General features: G+C 37.4%; 1 long non-coding RNA gene across 2 annotated transcripts in view; it reads left to right on the top strand.

Moving 5' to 3' along the window:
• The window catches only part of LOC308193917, a 47276-nt gene that overhangs the window by 7158 nt on the left and 12921 nt on the right, over positions 1–27197 (top strand). For both annotated transcript variants that reach the window (XR_013950055.1, XR_013950056.1), the window contains one exon: positions 19–27197. This exon is cut by the window's right edge and continues 12921 nt beyond it. This is a non-coding gene — a long non-coding RNA (uncharacterized lncRNA). The remainder of the gene's footprint in view (positions 1–18) is intronic.

The raw sequence follows: 27197 nt of genomic DNA, 5'->3' as shown, positions 1-27197 counted from the left end.
TATTTGTGTTTGTCCCAGGCAGGTTCTTCATCCTTTTACTTTCTGGTTTATCAAGGGCATCGTTCAAAATTCACAGAGACATTTTCAGCCAAGTTCATTTTTATGATCTTGATTTGTAAAGCATGCTATCTTTCTGTATCTTTTCATGTCACTGAATTTAAAAAATGATAAACAGTTCTGCAAGCACCAGCAATCTATGGGTTCATACCTCTGTCAACATATTCAAAGGATGCAATTGCATTCACAGAATAACAAACTCTGTCATGTAGACTATGAACAGCATTTTAGCATTCTTCAAAAGCTCTTAGCTCTGTAGTTTTTGTTTTGCTCTGTTTGCATTCATGGTATAAATACTTACCTTTAAAATGGATTTAGAAAGTGCTTTTCTAGCACTTAATACTTAAATGGTGAAAGTTAATTTCTCAGGATGTTAAGTTACTTATACCAATCTCTGCCTTAGTTCTACTAATTAATTGGACTTGTATAAGGAAGATTTGTAGAATGATGGAAGTAAACATAGAAAATAAGAGTATTGACAAGGCAAACTCAATGGGTGACATAATGAACCAGTTTATTTTCACATAAAGAATGTCTGGATTTTCTCAGTATTGCTGAATGAATATTATTTTCCTTTCAGGATGGCTGCATATTGCCTGTGCAGGTACTTCAGGCTGAAAATTGCAGTTCTTAATTTATTTTTTTTAGAAAACTAGACTTGTGTTAGCATATTTACCCCATGCATACTATTAATTCCTAACCAGATTCTGGCTTTTCTCTGACAACATCTACCATACATAGGTATGGGGGGTGAAACATATGTAAACATGTTATTTAGAAAACTAATCGTCTTATTATGCAGCTCTTGGGATTTCCCCACACGTTCTTGGGTTGTATTGTACTCTTTAGTGTTACCCATGTGTATTACCAAGGAGCCTTATGTATATATGATTGTCAATATAAAACTAAACTCTGCTACTGAAGGTGCTTTGAAGTTATCTCCACTTTATGCTGCAAGAAAGCCATAGTTCCAAAAGAGAGCCATGTGTCAGTTTCCTGTTTACATCTTTATGAAAGACTAAAGTGTTTTCCCAGGTATTTGCTATTGGGCCTTAGACTTGTCATGCTTGGTAAAGTATCAGGGTTTCTGTTTCTGTTATCTTGATGAAGACTGTCATAGCTTCCGAGGTATGTTAGACAATTTTGAGGATTTCCCAGCAAATGGAATGTTTTAGCCTTCTCTAGCTATCAGTCAGCTTGATGGTTCTGACTTAAGATATTAGTATCTTGACACCAAAGCACCTGGAGGTTGTGAAATACTATGGATAAGGTTTTGTAGCTGAGCTTTACTTGGGCTGGGGGAGGAAGAGGAGAAGAGTGCTATAAATACAAAGCTGCAACCCTTGAGAGTCAAAGGAGTGAGACTCAAATGGAAGAACAAATGTTACATAGACGAGGGGCGCTATTAACATCTTTAAACATTTGGGCTGCAGCCTGTATCTTCCTGTAATTAAAGGAGGAAGCTTCTTTCCCCAACCTGCAAGTAACAGTTTCAGGGTAGAGAACATAGTGTGAGATACTGAGAGAGCTGAGGTCTTACCTACCCGTTTACCCCTATAATTTGCATTTACAACACTTAGCCCACCAAAAGAAATTGCATTTGCAGAATCAAGCCTCTTGACTCTCCATATTTCCCATAGATGGAAAAAGGGTGCTGAGATTGGCGTTGGAAGCTAAATTGCAATTTAAAAGTCAATTGTTATGAAGTGTTTCTGAAAATTTGATCTGATAACCCATGAAGACTTTTGGTTGCTAAATAGGATGCGTGTAGATCATAGGAATAATATTTTCATAGAATCATTAAGGTTGGAAGAGACCTCCAAGATCATCTAGTCCAACCATCCCTCTACCGCCAATGTCACCTACTAAACCATGTCCCAAAGCGCCAGGTCCAGCCTTTCCTTGAACAGCCCCAGGGACAGCGACTCCACCACCTCCCTGGGCAACCCGTTCCAATAACTAACTAGTCTTTCTGAGAAGAAATGTCTCATTTCCAACCTGAACCTCCTCTGGTGTAACTTGAGTCCATTTCCTCTAGTCCTATCACTAGTTATCTGTGAGAAGAGGCCGACCCCCAGCTCCCCACACCTTTCTTTCAGGTAGCTGTAGAGAGTAATAAGGTCTGCCTTGAGCCTCCTTTTCTCCAGACTAAACAACCCCAGTTCCCTCAGCTGTTGTTGACTTGTGTTCCAAGGTTTTCTAGGCTTAATAAGAATTGCTTGTAAACTGGTTAAGGATTTATGAAGGAACTTGCATCAGATTAAGTGGATTGATAAACTGATTATAATTTGAGCATTTTAGGCAAGACTTGTGCAACAGTTCAGAAAGTGAATTTTATTATTGCTGTGTCAGTTGTTAGTTCTATTTCTCTATTCTTCAAAGTCCCTACAAGCTGGACCAGCTATAACCCAACACATTTTATAAACCATTTTAGCCTCTTTGCTTTTAACAGAGAAATGCTTATTTGCATGATGGCCAAATGATTCTTCTCTATTGAGGTATAATTTTGGTTTTTACAAGTTCCTGTAAAACTGCCAGTAAGCTTTCAATAAATAGAATTGTTAAAATTATGGGTTAATGTTTGCTGCTAGGTGGAGAACACATTAAATTTAATGAAAGATTTTGAAGGTTTGAGTGAAGTATAAGAGTATTTTGAAAATTTCCAGGCGAGGATAAACACCCTCATCTTGATTGAAATATGTTTTATAACTCCTGTTTCAAATTCTTCCCCATTATCCTCAGATTTCAGACTTTTCCCCTCAACAGTGTGCCATTGACAAAACTGATGTTCATTTTATGAATCTTTGATTTTGATATAACTGCATCTCCTGATAAAGACTCTCTCGAAGTTTTGCTATCTATTTCTATTGCACTTGTCAGCTTTATGGGATGACTCTGAATTTTCATAAACCGAGGTGCTGAGGAAAGTCACCTAAGAAGCTGTTAAGGTTCTGGAATAGTCTGTGAGCAGTTTTCCTCCTTTTTTTGCTGATAGTAACTTTACTGCAGCTGACAGTTTAAATTAAACACGTGAGTAACATTTCTTTTCCACCCTCTAGGTTTACACTGCTTCCATTCACCAGGTAATTGCTGGCTGTATTGTGGTCATAGGCATGATATTTGTCAACTTCCAGACTTGACTGAACCAGAAATGCTGAGTTTTCAAGTTTGAAGCTCTTCTTTTATAAATTGTACTGTAGTCCACGAAAGAATAAACCTAAAATCCTATAAGCTTCTTCAATCTTCAGAACTCAAAGATCTGAAATGGTCTTACATCCTTACGTCATTTCTCTATTGAGGAGTGAATGATATCTGCAGTAGCTAGAACAGAGTATGTAGAGTACTGAATGTTATTTGGAATGCATACTTTACCTCATTTTCCATTTGCTGTGGTATCTGAAGTACGAAGCACTGATAGTTGTTAATGACAGCGTGCCAGAGGGTGGGTGTCAGTTCTTGGGTTCCAAGTCATGCCTTATAACTCACTTTGTCTAAGTTCTGGAGGCCACTTCCTGCATGTAAGGTCTTTCATATGAGACACGAGTAATAATGCTACAAGAATAATTAAAGTATGTCTAAGCTGGAAAGATTGAATTTCATAACTGTTGGGACTCCAATGTTTGCTTCCAATTAAATAGCATAAAATGAGAAGGCTCAGTTATTAGACTCATGAAATTGGAGGTATTTAACATTTTCCCTCATCCCTGACTGCTATGAAGCACTGTGGTTCAGTGACCAGAAAACAATTTTTAAGGTAATCTTTGAAACAGATTAACGTAGGCTTTAGTGGCACATAAAAGCTTCCTACCTACTATTTTATTTTCTATTTTAGCTTATTTGTTAACAGTTAAAATTAAATTTCTGAGGTAGGAGAACTTGCACAAAAATGGCAAATGCAGAAGAAAATGTTCTTTTATCGTACTTTACATCCAGATCACACTTCTCTTCATGTCATCTGAAGATGCAGCTGTTCTTTCAGATAGTTAATTCATGCCACCCACAATTAAAATGTCCTCTCTATTTAAAAAATGCTTCTCAGCATGTCTAAAAAGGTTGTCTAAACAATGGCTTGTTCACAGTGAGAGAAAAGCTCTTAATGCTTTATAGAAGACTGATGCAATGACTTGATTAGAAAAATCTGTCTATCTGATTTCCAAGTTGTGTATTGTCTTGTATCTTGGCAGTTAGTTAAAAAACAGATCTCCCTGCTTTGAAGCCAGAGATGGTAAGTTACACTGTAGTTGGGATTTCTGGAATATACAACATTTACAAGTACATTCATAGTGATCTCGTTAAACACAGCTGTTTCTGTCCAACACTTTCTTACACCAAATTACTACTTTTGTTATAGGTACTCAGGGATAAGCAGTCCAAAGTTTCTGGTTTTGACCTTTGATTATCCATAAAAGGAAGTTGTATTGCTGAGTCCTTTAAGGAAAGCATCATCACAAGACTTGTTTATTTAGTAGTGGTTGGGCACTTGGAAAATAATGAAAAAAATACTTTTTTTTGTTCTTTAAAGTTGATGAAAAGACTGAGTTGTCACAACTCTTATGACAGCATCTCATTTTAACCTGGCTGCATTCTGGAATTTACCGCCCCAAGTTAGACACCTAGGTCAAGGTGTCTTGCTGTTCAGACCGGATGATAATTATTGCTTGTGGAGGGAGGGTTATTTCAGTCCCTGTTCAGTGAAATACGGAAACATGCACTGAAGCAGGAGCCTTGATCGGTAGGTCTGTGATGTGTATTTCCAGGCTTTGGCTCACAGAGGCCATTATTCCCTTCTGAACTGCCAGAGCTTCAACTGAAGGGTCATGAAGGGTATGTCATAGTGTGGAAGTTAGTTCAGTTGGTAGGTAAGAGCCTTCTGCCATCTGGGCTGTTTTCCAGCAGTTTAGTAGCTAAAGCAATGGCCAGCCATAGCTTCTGCACTATTTTAAAGCACTGTTCACAATTAAGTGTTGTGAATTTCAAGTAGGGGACTACCTTTTTGCAGTACAGAAGCAAGACATCTGAATGGCACTGCTAGTTGGGTTTAGGGTAAAGGTGTCTATTTTCCTTTTTCTGTGATTTGGTCAGTGTGAGGACACCTGTCAATCCTTCCCATATATTCTTAATTACCCTATGTATTAAGTGAGTAATAGAACCCTCAGGGCTTGTGGGGTTTGCAGTTTCAAGATGCTTAAGAATTGAGTACCCCTGTTCCAAACATTGTTGTGTCTAGATCCTTTTGAAAGACCAGAGCACCTGAATTCAGTGAACTTGATCTGGTGCACCTGTGGTGCTTAAGCCTAAACATTTTTCTACTTTGAAAGGGCTAAGCCTTTCATCCCTTTCCCATTATCAGTTCTGTGCACAGATATGCTCAGTGCGATTGTCATCATATTCCTTAGAGATGGCTGCAAGCGTGTGTGGCAAAGGGCTTATGACATTGATGTGAGTTTTACATGAGGGCTGCTAGCAGCTGAATGCTCTTGTTATACTTTGAATCCCAATGACTCCACTACTAGCATGTTGCATATGGAAGGAAGTTTATTCCTACGAAAACTATTAAATAATGACTGTTCATCTTGTCTCTTTCCTTATCTTCTGCTTGTTAATAAAAGCATCACTTTCATGTAGCTTGAATGTTTTTTGAGGGAGGCACCATGGTGGTAAAATCCCTGCCACACTGAAACCAATAGGAACTGACTTAGGATTTCACATTTAGCCCAGCATATTTATTAATATTTGTTACTTTGGGAAAAATATGCATCTCATTTAGGAAGACCTATTTGCATGCCAATTCTCATGCCCCTTTTCAACAGCTATTTTTGTCCTCATTCAAAAACAAGATGCCTATAGTCTCATTATACTAAATGTTTAAATCAATCACTTTCCTATCTTGTAATGTGCAATAGCAACCAAAAAGTCCCCCTTCCTGGGAGCTATACTTTGAGGCATACTGCAGGTTGCTGCAGGAAAAATGAATTTGCACTATAGAGGAGTAAATGTGGTGTAGTCATGAAAACAATGGAGATGTTTCACCTCTTTCTATAAAATATAAAACAGCCTGGATTTTATCAGGCTTGTCTCCCCTTGTCCTGGGGTGGCAATTTCCTGGACTCCTGTGCTTCATGTCTGTCACGAGATTAAGGAAGGAATGAAGAATCACGGTACAAACAAAATCAGCATGTAGCAGGACAAATAGCAATCTATTCAGAGCTCATCACTGTACAATTTAGGATTCATTGCATTTTGGTACTATATTTAATTTAATGAGGATAGCAGCTGCTCTGCTATTTCTTATAGAAGTCACAGTATTATAACGCCACACAGAGGGGCTTTGTTTATTTTTATCAGCACAGAAGACTGTATATTCAGCAAGTAGTATTTCAGGGGAAAAAAATGCCTATGTTAAGAGACTCTTCAATTATTCCCCCAGCTCCATATGACTTCCACCCTTATCTCTCCACTAGTCTTCATTATTCAAAAACTCATTTTACCATTAAATTATAAGAAAATATTTTCCACAGATAATGGAAATAAAAAAGTCAGGGACAAGTCAATAAACCATTATGAGAATCACAAACACAATTTTACAAAAATGGCATATGGCCTGCTCAGAGCTACAGTTGTATTGCTCTGGTCTATGAGAAGATTAATGATTTAGCAGTTTTTATTTTTTTAGCTTTACAGAAGAGTAGCTTTCGAGTTGATTACTACTCTTTTTTTCCTGAAGCCCTATGAAAGAAGGGTTTGGGCTGGTCAAGTGAAGTCTAGTATGACTAGATTGCAGTCTAATACCTTAAACCAGCACTGGATTTCAAGGAGCAAAAGACTTCAGGCTTTTGTATTAATTTGGTATGTGCTTGTGTAGATGTCCCTATAGGTCAGACTTTCCATGCTGATCACAGTATAAGAAAAAATTAGTGCTTTTAGATGTGATAGTGCTTTTACATGTGACAGTTCTTTAACACCTCAGTAGCATTGTCACTTCCTCCTACACAGCTCTTTCCAGTAGGCAGAGGGTTGATGATCTGTTTTTGCAGTCCTCTGTGAAAGTGAGATTCCAACTGAATACAAATTTCACATCATGAGAAGACAGAGGACCTCTAAGTAATTATATGTGGTTATACAGCAGTGGTGTTCTTTGGGATGGTGGAACTGTATGAAGGATCTACCTGTTGCAGGTTATTGCATATTCTGTGGTGTCTCATACAATTTTGGTCAGTTTTGCCAGGCAGATGACATTTCCTAAGTAATCATTCTGAGGACTAACAAAGGTTACATTGTGCATCTAAACTGGAAGTCCATTATGTGACTGCTTGTAAAGGACTTGTAGTAGAAATGGCTGGCTGCTTCATTTTTCTTGGCACAGCATAGGTCCAGAGAATGTTAGTTGAATCTGCAATTTATTTCCCGTTACAAGAGGTAAGAGCTGTGTTTACAGTGAAAAGAGAAAAGGACAAAGTGAAACAGGTTAAGCGAAGTTATTAAGAATTGAAATTGGCTGACGTTCTAGTGGGAGATGTTTGGTTCTTTACCATGAACTTGAATATTTTCTGGACTTGTAGGAGAATTTAAAGATATACAGATTTAAAAAACAAACAAACAAACAAAAAAAACAACAAAAAAAACACCATCATATGCCACTGTTATATTTGACTCAGCTAATTGTGAAGAAATTTTAACCAAAACATATCAGTCAGTGGAAGATCTTTCTGACATGTTGTAATTCTCTAACTATTCAATAATGTTTATTCATGAAAGTAAGTCCTACTCAGCTGAAACATCTTGCAGTGAATTTAGGTAACAGAGCTGTGCTTTTAAAGAAATGAGTTAATTTGACATTTAAAGTGCTGTTTCTGTTATGATTAAAGGTTTTGGTGACAACACTGACACTAGTGATTTCATGGGTATTTTTTGAGTAATGCTGTTAACACATGTTGACTGAATACTTGAATATGATGTGAAAGATGCTGTAACCTACGTGATGAGATGGTGTACACACGATTTGATTTGTAGCTTATCCCACGTATTGGTAACTTGGGCTTTGGAAGGAAAAATCTGTTTGCCAAGAGGTGGAGAATATGCTCAGTTTCCCTGTATAATTTTGGAAAACGGCATTCAGTCTGTTATAACACTGTTTACCTATTCATGCTTAATATGAAATTTTGTGAAACACTATTTTTACATTTGGCATTCCAGGTAGATTTCAAGACTTGTCTTATGTTTCAATAAAACTTCTGACCTGCTGCTCCCTAACCATTAGGTTTACCCAAGAACATCCGTAGTACTGCTGTTCTGTTTTCCCTATGTGAACCCATCTGCAAATTTGCACACGTATAAATAGCCACAGTCATGCAGAAATGGAGACATTCTTTGCTCTCTTCCCCTAGGCAAATCAGACACTGAGGTTCTCAATGTGATTTTTATTTACCCATAGGAAGAATTCATGATGAAATCTTGCTAGCAGGATTTCAATTCCAGCATGGCAAAATGTTGAAAACCAAGGAATTGTCTTCCAGTGATACCTGCTTTCCCCTTCACACTTTAATTTCTGGAAAAGTAAAATAACAAAACCACTATATTCTTCCCTTCCCAAATCACATGAATGGTGGGGAAGAGGGTGTCTGTTTTTGACTTTCAATGTTCTGTGTGAAAGAATTATCAAGAGTAGGCTCAGCAGTAAACAAAACAGTAGGGTTATTCTGGTGGAATGTGCTTAACAGTTGCTTACTATAGGAGCTTCTGAGGAAAGCCTGTTTACCTGTAATAATTCACTTAGTTTTCTGGTCCTTATAATGCAGCTCTTAAGTAAAATGGCATGTATTTCATAAGATTTTTTTGATCTGAGACTTATAGCATCTGGCTTAGTTCTTACAACTTTATTCTTTCAACTGTATGTAGACAGTGTTATTCTTGGGCTGAACATGTTATCTCCTGCACAAGTTTTATAGAGGGTCTCTACAGACGTCTAATCATATTCATATCCATTTTTCTTGAATTTTACTGGATTATTCACTTCATTGAACAAAGGCAATTGTAAATCTCTTGAATTTATTTTACAGGACATAAAAATCTAGCCCTTTTAATATCTCTAATGTATATTGTAACTTTGTTTCACTGAATTGGTATAGTACTCTAGCTGGCCGCCTCTTAGACAGGAGGGCTCAGTAGGTTTTCCAGTGTTTTGTATGTTGTGTGTATAGTTATTGCTTGGTATCAGTGTGGAACTTAATGAGTTTGAAGCAGACAAATACTTTCAAAATGTTTTTTTTCTCCCTTTGACATGCTGAAATTTTCCTTTTGTTTTGATATTTTTGTTTATAAACTACCTGTTTTTCATAAGTCTTCATAGGTAGTCTGTTTTAATGAAATGTATTCTAGAATAATGCATGAATTCTGTGGCTAGATGTATGTGTAGTTCCACATCTGTACCAGCGTGTTTGTTTTCATTGTTTATGCATCTATATACAGGATAGAAGCAGCAGCTGTGCACTTACAAAGGGGGCAGGCAAGAAAAACAACTGAGGTGGTTGGATAAGTATGCAGGGAGTGGGTGGTTAGGACAGGAAAGGTAAGAAGACAGCAGAATAGGTCATGGCTCACTTGCCTTGACTCATCAGCTGTTGGCTTGTCCTTCCAAACTTAAGTAGAGTTATCTAGAGGGTTAGGTAAAAATGGCTAATTAGTCTGTAACACCATTGGAGTGAAATTGCTATCTGCAGCATCCTTTAAAACATATCTGTGATGGCCTGAAACATGAAGTGATTTTACAGTGTAATTATTTTACTGAGGGAACATCTCAATAAGGAAGTTCATATCAAAAATTTCTCTTTTGTAGTATTCATTGCTTTCCTTTTATTCCTTGTGTGTCACACTAGGTAGATCTTAGAAAAAGATCTTAAATCTTAGATCTTAGAAATTAAATCTACCAGGTATTCATGGGTACTCATGCTCACTCTTCACCTCTAATAAGCAAAGATATGTTTAATCTTTCCTGTAAATCAGCTTCTCAGTCTTATCACTCCTCACAGCAGCTCAAGCAGAATTGGAAGAAGCCAGCTAAGATATTTCATCCTCTTTGCATACTTTTCACTTTTAATGCACAACAAATACATTGTTTAAAATAATTAACAGCTAGCTTTCATAACACTTTGTAATGTGTGTTTTACTAGCAACTTTTACCTTCTGCAGGTGTTTTGGTATATTTGTTGCTAATCTCCAGATTTCTCAACAAATGCAAAGAATAAAGCAGTAAAACATCAGGAGCAGAGCAAATCTTTGAGCTAACCAGTGTTTTTGGCTTGAACAGACCAAAATCTGTAGTGTAAAGTAGGGAGCAGGGGATGCTTACCTGGTCAAGGAAGAGGTGTATGTAGAGTGAATCATTGTTGTAATAAAATGCATATCTTTCTGCAGATCTTATTTTCAGAAATCTCAAATTCCTTTTCAGTAATTTCAGAAGTCATGTGCATATTATTAAAGCTTGCATACCACTAAGAAAATATGAAATACTCAAAAGTCAATGCTCTGTAGTGCAGAGTGCTGCTACAGCATTAGTTGTGCTCTAGAAATTGTCAAAGTATCACAGTATAATTTGGTTTGGAAATAACTTTTTTTTTTAGCACGTGTCAAAAGAGTTAATGGAACCAAGGCTGTGTTTTTGCCTGTTACCGAAGCCTTATGTGTACCATATACAGAGAAATTTAATGAGAAAGTACTTTCTAGAGAACCACTTCATAGCTACAAGAATTGTGTATAGAGGTATGCCAATTTCAGTTAGTATCTAGGCCATATCAAATTGACACAGTGCCTTTGGGAGCTTTTTCCCACGTAGTATGCAGTTTTTTCGAAGCTGTACTCTGCTGACTCTGAAAGATGCAGTTTGCAACTGTCTTCAGTCGTATAAGCAGAAGGACTTGGACATGACCTTTGAGAGTGATTGCCTTTCTCTTGACATCTTACAAGTGGGACTGTTGAAGATAGATTTTCTTCAATAAAAAAACAGATGACGGGATTCTCAGCTTCAGGATTCTGTGCTTGCCCCCCTTGGCATAAAAACTGTGACCTTTCAGATGCTTCTAAAATGCGGGGGAAGTTTTTGTTTATTCAGATAGCAAATCCTAAACTCGCACATTTATTCCACAGCAGGAGTATGTGTGAAAGTATTTTTGTAAGTGCTATTTCAATTCGTTCCTATGAATGCAATGTTTAAGTCCTCAGTTCTGGTTCTTGGCTTCACTACAGCTTCCAGCTACAATTATAAAGAAATTCCTTGTTGGCTGAACTATGCTGAACTATGATCAATGCAAGTGGTAGCTGTGAAAGTTGTAGCACTGAATCTCTGGCAAATCTTTCTCTTTAAATTGTGCAAAGTGTAGAGTGATGGAGGTGAAAGCTGTACACTGAACAGCCTGTTGCTGTGTTTCGCAAGTCTTGCCTCCAGATCACGGGAGCGCTTGAGATCTTGGGTATTCAGGTGTTGATTTTTGATGCAGAGGAGGCGTCCTTGGCAGACTTAAACCTGAGCAGTTCAAGTGTGTTCAAAGTTACAAGCAACTGAAAAAATGTTACAGTGAAGGGAAAGGAAGATCTTAAATATTGTCTTTTAAGTCTGCTCTTTGCATGCATACAAACTTGAAGCAACAATCAAGGACACTGTTACCTTGGAAGCTGGCAGGGCTTTACCAGAAGCTCTGGTCTTGGCTATATAAATGTACATTACTGTGACCTTTCTTTTATAAGGTATTCTCACAAATGCTTATAAGAAATCCTGATTACAAGACAAGATGTAAAGGGATCTTGCAAACTTCATTGGGGTATAGGCACGGCTTGAATCTGAAGTTTTAGTTATTTTAAAAAAAATCTGAAATAACTTACTCTATATAAATATCCAAGGAGGTCAGGTAATCTGCTTAATACATTTGCCGACTTTGAAAGTTACCACCTGTTAGCAGTACAATAATGCCTAAATACTACATCAAATGTTCTTGTAAGACATTGAGCATCTGTAGGAAAAACTTGACTCTTCAGTAGTATGTGGTGAAGATGAGTAGGAGTTTATCTGGCTGTCTAAATGTGGAAAAACATGCTGGCTGGCTCATTTTTCTTGATTTAGCTTCAGTATTAAAAGAAATTTGGTTTGTGTTATGAAGCTTGCTGATAAAAAAAAAAAAAAAAAAAAAAGCCTGGATGGCATGATGTTAAAGCGGAGTACAAAGCAAGCATGTAAAGAGGCCACTCAGTTTTTGCTGATCCTTTGTGTGAGGAGGAAGAAAAATATTTGCTTTTCAATTCCTCTTCCTTACCTGCATGACCCAAACCTGCATGACAAAAGCCTCTCACTTAAGTGGTAGAGTTTTTAGAAGGACAGCTCTGTCATTAGTTACCAGATTTCCCATCTCCTCTATGTTTTAAAACTGGCTGTTGTCTGGAAGCTTCATTTTGTAGGTGAAATGATCAACTCTACAGAGATCGGGGGTGGGAAGGGAATCAGTTGATCACAAATATAGTAATTGCTCTGACTTGTAATTTGTGGGGGGAAAAAAATGTGTACTTTCAATGTATATTTGAGTAGTTGGTTGCTAATTCAGCTTGAAAGGGGACAAATATCACCAAATTCATAACCTGACTAGAAATTTATATGACTACTACTGGAAGATTTATTTTTGAAAAAGAACTGTTGATGCCCATAAAATAAAATTTGTAAAAGATTCAAGGAAGAAAAGCTTTATTTTTCTTGCCTTTAAAGTGGGAATACCAGGCGCTTTTTCTGTTTTCATCAGTAATAGTTTCCTTCAAGTTGGGAATAAAAACCCAGGCAAGCAAAAATGGCTTGTACGGAACAAGCTTGATTTCATTTATGCCACTTATTCTGAGATACCTATAGAAGCTAGAAGCTAATCTAGAGATATCAGGATACAAAATAAAAATCAAGCTTACATTTTTGTCCAGTTACAGGCTGCTCATGTAACTTTTTGCAGGCTTCTATGTGCAGTAGTTCAATGCATCAGTACACTCACGTTGGTGTATGAGTTTATAATGTCCCATGTCTCTAGCAAGAGCTACATTTTTTTATTTGGATAAGAAAAATGAAAATTCACAAATGTTTTTGATTCTTTTCCTAAAAAATTACATCCTTGAGTAGCAGGCTTTTCAGTGTAAACTTACTTCAGTTATCCTGTTCTTTAACCTGAAATAATTCTGCATACAAGTTGGCTGCCTGTGAAGTTCATTGCTTCTTAATAAAAGGCGTTTTATCTTCACCAGAAATGCATGCATGCACACACACATACACACACACACACACAAAAAAAAACAACAAAAAACCACACCAAACAGCATTGCTTTATTAGAATCATCTTTGTGTGCCTCTTCTTTGATCTTTGTATCAATGGTATGATATTGGTTCTTTCTGATAATATACAGGGATATACTTGTTTTAAATGGTATTTTCCATATAGTACATGGCATCAAGGTTGCTGTAATCTGAGACTTCCCTTGCCCCTACCCTGAACAAGGTACTAAATCACAATTTTTGTCCCAACAGGAGAAATTTATGTTAGAGGAGGAGGAAGCCTCCACACAAATGAAGATGACAAATGCTTTCAAGCATCCTATATATATGCTTGATTTTATTTAGTGTTTTATAGTTTATCTGGAAGCTGGAGAAGTAAAAAGCAAAAACAAAAAAGTGAACTTTACAAGATGTCTGTAAAATGAAAGGATTTGAAGATTCAGACTTCCATGTGTTTTGGTTAAAAATCTATCTACAGCCCCTATGTTCACTAAGTTTCATTGCGGGGAAAAAATGTGGGAATAGTATTTATCCTATGCCTCCATTTTCAGTAGCCACAGATAGCCCCATTGCTCTATAAGCTTCCTCCCCAAGTGATAAAGGCCTATGTTAATTGCCACTCAGTAGAAAAAAAATTTGAAATATCACCTTAAAATATCACTGTTCTAGTAATTTTTCTCTGTTACTTGGAGCTTATCCCAAAGAAACAAAAGGAGTAAGCTGAACCTCATACTCTAGTGTTCACTTAAATGAGAAGGTGAGCAAAAAGCCCAGAAAAGTTATTTTTGTCTGGTGTAGTGTTTGCATTTATCTGGAAAATCCATTTAGGTCTGGAAACAGATGCTGAAGTCATGACAGCTGACTTTCATGTGGGCTGGTGTTAATTCAGTATGCCATAACTTTTAGGATCTTTAATTGTTCTGGTACTTAAACATTCTTTAGTGGGACAAATTTTCCCTCCTCATTGCTTCCCTTTATTCCCCTTATTGCTCCCCCCACCCACAAAAAAAATGGTAGTGTTCAGAAAATTGCATGTACAATGTGTTACCTAGGTTAGTTTTGAAACCTGCTTACTCTGCTGTAGGATGGGATGGGAGTCTAAGGAAATATTCTGTATAATACAGTGGAGAAAAATAGATTTTTGTTGTGACCTTTAGGTTGAGCTTTTCTGTTCTGAACCATATTATTTTGTTAAATACAAGGGAACTGGGGCCAGCCTGTGACCTTTTGTTATCATGCAGCTTTGAGAAATGGCAAAAGTCATTCTGATGCTCAGAAGCTCTATTACAGAGAGATTTGTTTTTTAAAGGAAAAAAACAACCTTGAAGAGAATCAGAATTGTAAACCTGTACCAGAACAATATAAGTTTTCGATATTGGCATAAATTAAAGCTTTTTCTACAGATTCAGTAATGTCTGAAGTTAGCTGCAATCCACATTGTCCTCAGCCCCTTTTGATCCCAGAGATGCTCAATACCAGCTATAGATTTTCACCTCATAAATCCTTTCAAGTGAGGAAGTAGTAGCAGAGAACGGATGAAATGATTTATCCTTACTGTTCTGTGAATTTCCATTTGTGACCCTGTATCTTTTGCTATCATAGATGGTTTGCTTTTAACTGGTGTCTCGTTGGTAGCTTGCTAATGGGGAGAGAGTGATTGTGCAGAGGTAGGCTTTACTTTAATTATTGATGTTGCAATTTAATACTCTTTCTTAATCCCTCTTCCCACTCTGTGCTGAGGCTCATTGGATCCTCATGCTGAAAGATGTCCTTCCCTGATCTTTGCAGTGCAGGGTTGCCACTGAATGATGATGACAACATTCCTTGGGGTGCCAGACCCTACAAATGCAGCACCTGCTCAAGATTGCTCTTCCTCAGGAATGAAGTATTTGGGACTTCGCCTGTAATTCTGTAGTGCTTTGCAAAGCTCTTCTCAGTCACTGTGTTGGGATAGATTCAGGGCACTAGAAAATACTTTGTCTTGAAGCTACCTGTGACTCTGGATAAAATCAAAAATATTCCTTTTGTTTCATCGAGCAGGCTGCCAAACAAAGCTGCTCCCAGGTTGTCTCCCATGTTTCTCCAGAGGTGAGGTACCACCCCCTAAACAAGCTTGGTCCTTAGGTGTGTCTTTCTAAAATTAATGCTGAAGATTCTTCAGATAAATATTCCCCTCCTCAGTTTTACCAGAGAGGATCCCATTCTTTGTGCTTCTGACATTCTTCAGTTACCATTGATTTTGTTATGAGAATCTCTCTTCAGGCCTGTTTCTTTGGCGTGCATCATAATGAAGTGATAAGTGACACTTTGGGAATGCGTATTTCAATCGGACCTTGGCGTATGGTGTATAAAATGCCATATCCACCTTATGCTAGAGCCCGCTTCTCTAACAAGAAAGGCTTTCTGGATATCATCGAATTCAAATATACTCTAGGCAATGTACAGATTTAGAGTTACTTGCACAAACCTGTTAATGGAAGCAGGGAATCCAGTTGTGTTACTAGCTCCTTAGAAACTACACCCTACTTACATTGAGAAACAAATGTTTTTGATAGTGTTAGAAATGAAGGACCTCAAAACATGGCTTTCTGGAGCTGTGTGGATCTATTAGTTATTGATCTTAGAAATGATATGATGGTTCGAGTTGCATCCAGACTGAGTGGGATTGCTTTATTTTGTGTGGATTTGCTTTGTTGAAGGAAAGACCAGATGCACTCTCTTTTTAAAGTACAGTCTAAAGACTGAAATCTTACAGTTATGTAAACAATACTGGGAATTTTGGGTCTGTATCCAGTTTGTTGCTGCATTTCCAGCAGATGGGCTCAGAGTTTTAGATGATGTAGATAATGCGTATTCATGGTGTCACTAACTGCTATTCTGTTTTTAAACACCAGTTCCCTACATTTACCACTGCAGTCCTCATCTCCCCATGCTTTCCTCTTCTGCCCTGGGCTCTTGGGATCAAAGCTTTGTGAATCGTTAGGCCTGATACCAGAGGCCTAGCTGAGTTGTTAGTCCAGGACCAGGTAGACTGAGGGATTGGAGAAAAAGGCTCTAGGCTATCAGGTCTTCTGATACAGTACTGACCAGACAAAATCTAAAACAGCTAGACATTTCTCTCAGCTGGGATACATGCAACACTCAAATAATACTGTTTTTCTAAAGCTGTACCCTGAAAATGCCCGAGTGGTTATGGGGCTGGGCAGCCTCATAGCAGCTGTATGAGGGGAGTGAGAGCAATATGGTGGTGCTGAGCTGCCCGTTGGTGTCAAACCATCATGATTGTGAAGCACTACTCCGTATTAGTTTTGATTTAGACAACTGGCTGGTAGCAATGTGTTGCTCTTAGACTGATACAGATCCAACCAGGCCTCAACATGTCTGAGCTTTTGGTTCATCAGTTAGCGGAGCTGCTCCAGTCTGTATACGTTTACCAGTTCATTCAGCTGAAACATTTTATGACAACATGAGATACTTGTCTACTGGTCTACTTGAATGCAGCTGATCTCCAATATGGAGAGAAGGCCTAATTTCTCTTATGTGCCATTGTCAGCTTGGAATGCGACACGAAAAAGTGGCATGAAATCTCTAGTCCTGAAACGTGGAAGAACAGAAACCTATTTCACTCATCCTTTTCTGTCTATTTGCTTGCTTATCTGTAATATAGAAAGGCTTAAGTGTCACTGAATAGTGAAGGTCTCTTGTCTAGAATTTACAACTTTGGTGCTTTTTTTTTTTTGTGAGACCACTGGAGGTACAACTTAATCCTATTGCAATACATGGAGAGATTAAAAAAAATCTATCTGGTGACAGAAGAATGCTTGGTATAATAATACTATAGAAATTTGGTTTTTATAGCTGAAATATAAATCCAAGAACTGCATCTCATAATTCACATAATTAATAAGGTGTAGTTTTGTTTTTCTTGTTTTAATTTTGCTTAGCATCTAACAGCAAATCTGAATTGTCTATTTAATTTATGTGAAACCAGTGAGGCAAATGCAAGTTCTTTATTCACTGAAGGATAGTTAAAGTACTGGGAAAATGCAGGCAATGGAAGTTCCACCACACTTCAGAACAGATCTTGTATTTGGAATGTTTATAGGAGCAGTGTATCATGTCTTAGATTTTTAGTCCTGTTTGAAAAACATGGATAATTTTTTTCACTCACCATGATTAGGTGGAAGTGATCAGAACGCTAAAAATTAATATTGGGTAAACAATAGTGTTGCTTCTTAGTTTCACAGAATCATTGAATGGCTTAGGTTGGAAGGGACCTTAATGATCCAGTTCCACCCCCTCTGCCATGGGCAAGGACACCTCCCTCTAGACCAGGTTGCTTAAAGCCCCATCCAACCTGGCCTTGAACACCTCCAGGGATTCACATTCACAGATTCTCAGGTTTTTTGCTGGTCAATCTAGTTCTCTGTAAATGTAACTTGTTGTCTCTAGTCTGGATATGCGGACTTGGTCTGTACCAGAGCTTCTGTTTTTCTTTCAGCCATAAATATAAATTTGTGTTCACTGGTATTTTTGCCTTTATTCGTTGTTTTATGCCCTATTGATACCCTTTGGTTTCAAGACCATTCTCCTTGTTTGTGCTCTGGTACGAAGATTGCTGCATTTATCCGAGTGTCTACTGATGATAGTTAAATCTATAACATGAAAAGATAAAGAAAAGGTGAGGAGAAATCCACCTGTTTGCTTCTGTGAATTGCTTGATTGATTCAGGTGGTAGCTTTGGAAGTCATGGACATGTTTCACATACTTTTTCTTGAAGGGTCAATCATGTTGCAGCTTCTCTATTTATCTAGCATTGTGATTTGGCGACACACCTATTTTTATAGATGGGAGAAGATTATTAGTTTTATTATATTATTAGCGTATTATTTACTCTACTCAAGAATATTGTTTTGTATTTTATTTCTAGAGCAAATAACTACTGGGACTGAAAGGGTTTGCCCATTTTATCAGAGCAGGCAGTTAATCAGTCATGGACTACAGGGGCTTCTTTTGCTCTTTGTTTGCGCCTGTGCCATTTCTTGTTGTTTGGGTTGTTTCAGCACATTACATCATCCTGTCCAGAGCTCATGCAGAAATGTTAGCAATTCATCTTAGCATTTTTCCTATGTCAGCTGTGGTTGTAAACCAAACTAACGTCATTTTTCAAAATGCCACTTTCGGTGGCAAGGAACTGTATCCTGTAGTCCTTATTCAGACAGAAAAAAAATTATTTGCCAATTTAATGATACAGAATTGGACTCAACTGTCCATAATTATTTTGTTCCAAAGACCCCAGCTAATTTTAGTTACTATTTTCTGCCAATATTAAAAACAAATTGCATTGCCTTGTAGATCTCTTTTGCATGCTTGCAAGTATCTAAATGGTAATATGAGATGTGAAATTGTTCAGGTACAGATTTTAACAGCACAATTGACTTCAGGAATAACACTTCTGATTTATATTTGGGGTAATGAATCTGGTCTTGTGTACTTTCTTCTGTTTATTCAGGTTTATATGGGATTTTTTGACCTGCAGTCTAATGTAATCAGAACTCTGACTACATTGTCTGATCAGATTCAACCAAATTTGATAGCAGGGTGAGGAGCTAGAAGATGGTTGCCTTCAAATTTCGTGAAAGAAGGTAGCTAAGAGAAAACATTTCATGTCCAAGAGAACCGAGAGTTCGCAGTGTGAATTCCAACCTGTTTAACAACCTCCTTTTGAGAATTGTGATGATAATGACCTAAGATTGTTAGATATCGTGCTGTATTAGAAGCCAGATAATATAATGCCCTGTTAAGCATGCTTTTCTCTTTAGATTTTCCAATGTCTAATAAGGAGTGAACTTAAACTTCTTAGAATTATGGAGATCTCAGAAAGGCTTATGTGCTCAAAACTCTTCTGCTTTAAGTGGTGTCAGTTGACCTAATAAGGTATTACTTCTCTATACGCACTTTGTCTTGTCTCATAATGCAGGTAAAAATATCAATTCTCTGTGAGACATTTACAGAAGAAACAGGTGTCATTTGTTTCTGTTCAAATTTGTTTGTTTTATGGTCAAGACTGGCTTCCTTAGGGAGAAGAACTGCTTCTCCTTAAAACAACAACAAAATACATCTTAGAAGAGCTATAACTGTTAGTAGCTATTAAAACTGGTATTACAAAAACAGTCATACTTGTCATTAGGTACTGCAGCTTATAGCTTCCTTTATAATGAAAGAAGGTATAAGAATGTAGGAAATACCCCCATGTTAATGGATAAAACCAATGTCTCTTTTGAGTTTGTTTCCCACTTGCATAGTATCGCAAGCATTAATTTAATCTTTCCTCATAGGTTGGACAAATGATCACCATCATTTTGTATATTAGTATAATGGAAAGTGCAAAAAAAAAATGAGGAGCTAATTCTGGCAGGTTGCATTTACAATATCACTTTCATTTGGAGAAAGTGATTTTGGAAGTGAATCCCCTGGCTATTCTCACAGTTGTGGGTTAGGTTTGCACAATGGTTTTGGGGTGCACAAACCAGACAGCTTCCAGGATGGTCCTTTCTGAAAGGAGTCTTCTGAATATCTCATTTAAATCAGACTCAGGTATGACTGAATATCTTGTTGAAATTAATTGCAACAGCCAGATCCGTAAATGTATTTGGTTGTCAAGAAACCATCATGGAGGTACTATTGCTTAGCTGCCATCTTACCCTGCAGGGTCTTGTTTCTACAGTCAGTCATGTCTGAAGGGCTGATTAAACTCCTCAGGCCTCAAAACCATGTACCATTATAGTTGAGACTGAAGCCTGGTGTTTCCTGAAGTAGGATTATTGAACCCAACCATAGAGGAGTGTGAAGATTGTAATGTTCACATTTGATATGTGATCCTGTCATTTGAAAACAGCTATGTAGTATGCAAAACCGACTTCCACAGTATTTTCTACATTCCAGGTGAACCTTAAACCCATGCAAGACATAGGGATATGTTTGCTTATTCTTTATTAGCTTTCCTTTGTTTTAGAAATATTTAGGGCACAGTATTGCGTCTGTTTTTATGGCTTAGGCAGTTGCTGGCTATGAAATTAGTCTAACAGAATCTATATATGGTGACCGAAGGGACTAGGGGTCATGCTTTTTTGCTCACAATTCTGTAGTATCTTTGATCTTTGTGTAGTTTTGGGACAAGCTGATGACTCATAATATTCGCAGGGTATTATAATTGTTCCCCCTAACTTAAGATTTACAACAGAGTAAAAGCCTTTCCTGATTTTGATTGCTTTCCAAACAAAGGTGAATGGACTAGCTGGTTTAAAATAAAAAAGGGGGGGTGTGTGCAAAATCCAAGTGAGGATCTCTCCTGCATTTGCACCAAAAGCAAAATGTTTGATGAAACCCGTCTTTGTGTTTTTTGGACAGGAAAACAAATCAGATGTAGTAAGTCTTTACCTCAAAAGATCTGCTGTTTTAAGAGTTAAACAAAGCAACATTGCTTTTCTGGAGAGAGCAAATGAGTATGCAGTATTCTGAAGATGTTTAAAACAATTGAAGCCTAGGTTTCATTTACTTCATGCTTTTGTCCAAGGTATATTAATTTCTGACTGAAGAATGAATAGAAACCAAGAAAAGAACAATTCAAGTCATCCTTTTTTGCTTATTGAAAAGATAACTGAGTAGTCTAAACTGAGTACCATATATCAAAGTTCCTCTGCTCTAAGTCAGACCCTGTTGCTGAAATGCCTGTAGATATAAAGGACCCATTTTGGAGTCCTGATAGGAGAAAATACAGAGCTGAAAGATAGTTTGGGGTGTAATACTGAAGGGCCGACCTATATTTCAGGTCACCATTGGCAGTGTTTTACTTTTTCATCATAGTTTTATTTCAAAATTTCTTAAATCAATTTTCTTTGCTTCTGTAACCAACACTACTTTGCTTGAATAAGCTGGATTGTATTCTTTATGCTCATCCGGTTAGTCATTAGTATGAACACAAAACCTGAGAGAGATTGGGCACTAAGTTCCTTAGGAATACAAATTTGGCATCAAGCAACAGGCAGGTATACTTGTGGAGAGCTTGGACCTTGTGGCATTTTAGAAGTGAGGGCTTTGGATTCAGATAGGAAACTGAAAGTGTTGTCTACTGACTTTGTAGAGTGGAATCTGTATTAGTAGGTGGTTTCAATCAATTGGCAAGTAGTGAACAATGGGAAAACACCTTATGACTGAAATTATCCACATATATCCAGTCTGTTGTACTGAATACAATTTTGAGAACATAATTGCTGGGCACAGTAATGCTGAATCTATGCATAAGGTGCAAAAAGGAGCCTTTCTTACAAAGGCTTTGTGACATGTCTCTGAGAGAAGCCTTGTATCTAGGGGCAGTTTGAAAGTGCACCATTCTTTCCACTAAAAAATAAATAAATCTATTGAAGCAGAGCAAATTTTGTTTTTACATTTTGGTAAAAGAACCAAAGATCTTAATGCTTCAGGGCAGTCTAATCAATGTAGCTGTTCAGCTTGCATAAATTAGCATGAAGCAATGTCAATCTCCTGCCCAAGACTGCATGTCTGATAACAGTAATTGCTTAGACTGTAAGAGTCTGTAACATCAGGAAGTGTAACATTCAAGGAAGTGTATTTGGTCCAACAGTTGTAATACTGAAAAACTCAAGATCAGGATTCTGGTTCGAAAAACTCTGAAGTTACAGCTCTCAAAAAAATGGGGGGTGGTTTTCAAAGTTTACAGTAGTAACTTAGTAAACTATGACATTACAGAAATGGTTTGTGTTGTCCAAGTATTTGAAGGTTGGAGTGGGTTGCAAGAGGCTTTTTCTGAGCTTTTCTGAAGTAGGCAGAACTCAGCTCACTTAAATGTTCAAAGGGTTCAGTGTTCTAAAAGTCCCTGTATTCCACAGAGATCCTCTTCCACTTTATGGAAGGAGGGCAGTGAGCTGTCCTTTAAGTTTTACTGTCACGTATGCTATCATTTCTTTCTGTAGTGTATTTGAGGAAAGCGCTCATTTGAGGATCACAAGTGACTGACTACGGCTTTGTATTGGTGGCATTATGTAATTGACATCTAGGATAATTTTATATTGGTTGCTGACCTTTTGCAAAGATATTTAAAGTGTATGACTATTGGAGTAATTCCTTGATTAATGTCATGTAGATATTTAAATTGATGAATCAGGGCCTAAGGGAGATGTTTAGAAACTGATCAGCAGGTGTGTGTAAGCCTGAGTAAGTTCAGTTTGGAAATTCAGTTTAGATTACTACTTGAAAAATAGAGGATTAGTTAAGAGAAGACATGTCTCCATGTAGAGTGCTGTTCTGCTTTGCTTGTCTGCTTCTCTCCATTGCTGCCATTCTAATTCCTCAGTGCTTCAGATCCTTTCAGTTCCCAAAAGCAGAGACTTTGCTCCACTAACCTGAACCATATTTAGTAAAATTTGATGTTCTATGCCAATTAAGTAGCAACGATGCCTTTAAAGAAAAAAGGACCCAGAATTGTTCATTTACACTGTTGGCCACAGGAGTGTGTCTCACATATGTTGTATTGTTTCTGTAGCTAGAGTTACGTGTATTTCAAAATTAGATGGTCAAGTTTATTGCATCTGGCAATAGTAATTAAAATTACAGATAAAGCTTTTACTTTCTGCCTTAAGAATAGAGGCATTTTCTGATTTCCTGCTCATCCTCTCCACAGGATGAACAGGTGATCTGTGCTGGCCTTATATGAATCCAAGTGCTGTGGCTCCAAGCTACTACAATTGAAGTTGCTCTTGGCTTTCTGCCAGTTTCACGTCTTTTGAGGATTTAATTTTGTAGTGAGGAAAAGAATAGAAGACAGGGTAATGATAATCTGTCATGCTTTAGGATGGCTGCTACTTTCAGGTATGCTCAGAAAAGTTTCGGCCATTTGAATTGCAGTAGCTGTTTCCTTTGGTGCCATATAATGATGTGAACTCTTTGCCTGAAGATACTGTCTTGGGTACCTCTCTGACATGAGTTCATATTCAAGATTCTGATTCTTCTCTTCAAAGGACCTAACAGAAACAAATCCAACAGGCACTTCTTTGCTGTAAGATCCAACTGTCATGATCTGTTGTGCAACTTTGTCAAAAACATGGCATCTCTTAAAAGGACAGTGAATATGTTTTAGTGCTGACATGGTTTTGGACAGCTGCAGATATCACTGCCTTCAGGATCTAGTATAAAACTTGCCTCTTTTTAATTTTTTTTCCCAAGTCATAGTATATAATAAAGAGAAATTCTAGATGTGCTCCTGTCTTACCTATAAGTAAAGGAATAGCAACATGTCAACAGTGCTACTGTGTGGAGGTGCATACTGATGAACCTGGCACCATACCCGAACAGGCAAAACACAAAATGCATGGAAATCATCCAGGATATAAAGCAACCCCAGAGCTATTTCAGCACTTCCAAAAGAAAGTGGGAAAAAAACCTACCTGTACATCTTCTATAAATGTTCAACACCGAGTGCTCCAGGAATTCATGTTATTACTGCAATTGATTGATCCCATGCTCTGTACGGCCAAAGTGCTGTGTTGCAGCTTGTAGTTCTGTTCTCCCAGGCTTTCTCAAGGTGATTTTTTTTTTTTTTTTGCGCACAGCCTAGTGCTATCCCTGTCAAGGTGCTAAGATATGCAGGGAAATGCTTTGTAGCTTTTTACTCTCCTCGCATAGTTTTGGGATGTGCTGAGGGCACTCGTTGAGATGAAGTACTGATGGTCAAATGTAAACTCAGTCAAAGTGGAACTTTGAATATTTTTTGCAGATCAAAAATGCAAAGTACAGATTTCCCTGAAAATTAGAAATATCCTTTAAACATGTTTGTTGGAGATGAAGTCAAATTGACAAATAATTCCTTAGGTATGTTGTGGTCTTTACAGAGGAATTAACGTGTAAAGCTGGATCATATGCTGAAAGTAGCTATGGAAAGTATTCTGCCTTAGGAGATGCAAGGACAAAGCAGGCATTCTGAGAATGTTAAGATAATTGTGATGAATACAGGAGTTTTCCCTGCTCCAATTATAGCATCTGGAAGTTTAGATATCTTTACAATGGCCCTTGATTTTTTTTATGCACATATTTTAAGGTTTTATAGATAAGGATGTAGTTGATACTGAAGAAAAACTTTCTCTTCAGGTATTAATTTTCCTATCTGCATAGCTGACACCAAAAGACTCTAACACCTTGCATGTTCCTGTCTCCGTAACTTTAATTGTGAAGGACAGCTACAAAAGGACAAATGTGAAATACAAATGGTCAGCAAAAAGATCTGCTTTTTTTTTTAAAAAAAAGAATGTTATCATCAAACAAATTAGCTTCAGCACATGTGACTTTATAAAACTTGTATATTTTTTACACTTCACTAAATATTTATCAATTAAATCAGCCTCAGTTGGTTTCAAAAATGCATTTGGAAAATGGATTCAGGTTTAGTTTCACTCTTCTTTCTGTAAACAGTGATGTCTTTCTGAAATGCTATTTCAAGGAGGCTTCTTAAGCATAAACTTATATCCCTCTCACTTCCATGAAAACAGTGTGAAGGGATGGATTTCCAGCAGACGAAGAACCTCCAAAATGTAATAATATTAAAACCTTCCTTCATTAGAAGAACATGGAGTCAAAGTTGCAGCTGTTTTGGTTTTGCAGCACTAAGATGTGTGTAGTCTAGACATCATTTGGAGTTAATTAAAACTTGCATCAAAGCAATCAGTTCAAGGATTAAATAGTCTATTTTTCCCAATAGAAAGGATGAGGAGCAAAAACATCTGTCTATATAGAGCATGAGTGGTGGGTTTTCATCAGAATCAAAATAGTGAAGTTTAAACATCTCTGGAGCATACATCATTATCCCTGGTTACCTGACTTATTGTGGCATTCTGACTTTGCAGGAAAGGTGTGAGCAATCTAAGTTTGAGAAACAAGATCACGTGCATGTGGCGAGCCATTTACGTAACATACTTGTTGTGCATCAGAGGGCTTGGTGGGTTGATTTGTGGTGTGGATATGGCATATGAGTGCTACATGCTCTGAGCAGTACGGATGGACACAAAAAGAAGCACACCACAGCTAATATGAGAACTGATATTGGCTACAACACCTAGTTAAATGGTCATCAGGGATGGCCTACAACAACCATTTAGACATACCCACTAAGAACTTTGTTATCTAGTTTACACTGAACTGTGTCATCTGTCAGTTGAAAACCCATAATGTTATGACTGAATGAGATTGCACTGAATGTGTTTTAATGAATACCAGACAATCCCATCTTTTAGTCTCTTAAGGTCCTTACTCTTCAGTCAAGTATAACAAACTTGGCTAGGCTTGATGGGCAGGCTTTGCGCAAGAAATTTCAACGTTTGGGGGAAAACGTGCCATGCCACAATACACTTCCAAGCCCACCCAGACGTCCTCCTGTGCTCACTGTTGGTAAGTCTCAACCCTCAGCTACTTTGCATATTTTGCTTTGTGCAGCTTTCTTTAGAGCTAATGTAGAACCTATCCATGTTTCATGTGAAGTGCTCTCTGTATATATTTTTCCATTTGCCCTCTTGCAATTTTTGGTAGGTCTTCCATTGCTGTGTTTCATATTTTTGTGGGCTCTGCGACTATTTAATTTTACAAATGTCTGTAATTACACTGAATTCAGTGTAGCTACTCATGTGACTCCTTGCATTTAAATCAGGACTACTGTTTAATCTTCCATTTCTTCTGGGAATCAAGATTTTGCACTGTATTATGCACAAGACTAATTGGAACAACATTCTAATAAAAATGTTTACAAGTAATAGAGAAAACTATTCTTAAATAAGGACTCAGGCCTTGATCATGTCTTTGGGACAGTCATCAGCAACACTTGTGAAATTGCAATGTGCAGGATGTATATGAATTTAGTTGATATGTGATAAAATCTTAAAACGTTGTTTTCTTGTTGGGATCCTCACTTTGTATCTAGAAAAGTAAATTCTTTGGAAAGAGTAAATAAAAAAATATAGTATAGTGGAGTTAGTGTGACATTCTATGATCATAAACAGAATTTTTTTATTTAGGTTAGAAAAGAGTCTTAAGATCATCTAGTCCAACCAACAACCTAGGACTATCCTGTCCATAACTCAATCATTTCCCTCAGTGCCACATCTATAAGTCTCAAGTATCTCCGGGGCTGGCAGCTCCATCACTTCCCTAGGTAGCCTGTTCTAATGCCTAACCACCCTTTCTGTGGAGAAATTATTCTGGATATCTGATCTAAACCTTGCCTGGCTCAACTTGAGGCCATTTCCTCATGTCTTATATATTTTTGGCATTCCCTTTGTAAATGATAAATCTCATTGATCATGCAAATTAAATGTCTAAATCTGCAGGTGTGTTTTTTGACAGTAAACTTCAGATTTATTTTATTCTACCTGATTTTCTTTTTCCAAATAGCTCTGTACTGATAACACAACCTATGTTCTGGTAAAGCACCTGTAGCCTAATATTTAGAGTTGCTTGTCTTTGGTCCATGAGTCTACGTACCCTTTCAATCCATTTCTTTATTATGAACAATTGAAGCTTTGCATGACATCCTCCAGAAGGAAGAAAATTCATTACTGGCATTAAATGGATACAGCTGTACTGCTGTCACTGAAATAACATCTGCTTATGTGGGGCAAACTTTGGTCCAATATTTTTTCCTACATCAGTTCAATGAAATTAGGAACCATATTTTTTTTCTGCATGATAATGGTAAATACTCTCAGCAACTGAAAATCAGTAATGTTTTACAAATGAGCATATAAACTCAAATGTGTGTTCCTTTGGCCCTTTAAATCCTGCTTTCAGCACA

This window comes from Anser brachyrhynchus, assembly GCF_964034855.1.
Source record: "Anser brachyrhynchus genome assembly, chromosome: 4".
In the NCBI taxonomy this organism is placed as follows: Eukaryota; Metazoa; Chordata; class Aves; order Anseriformes; family Anatidae; genus Anser; species Anser brachyrhynchus.
This window is presented reverse-complemented; position numbering and strand designations above follow the sequence as displayed.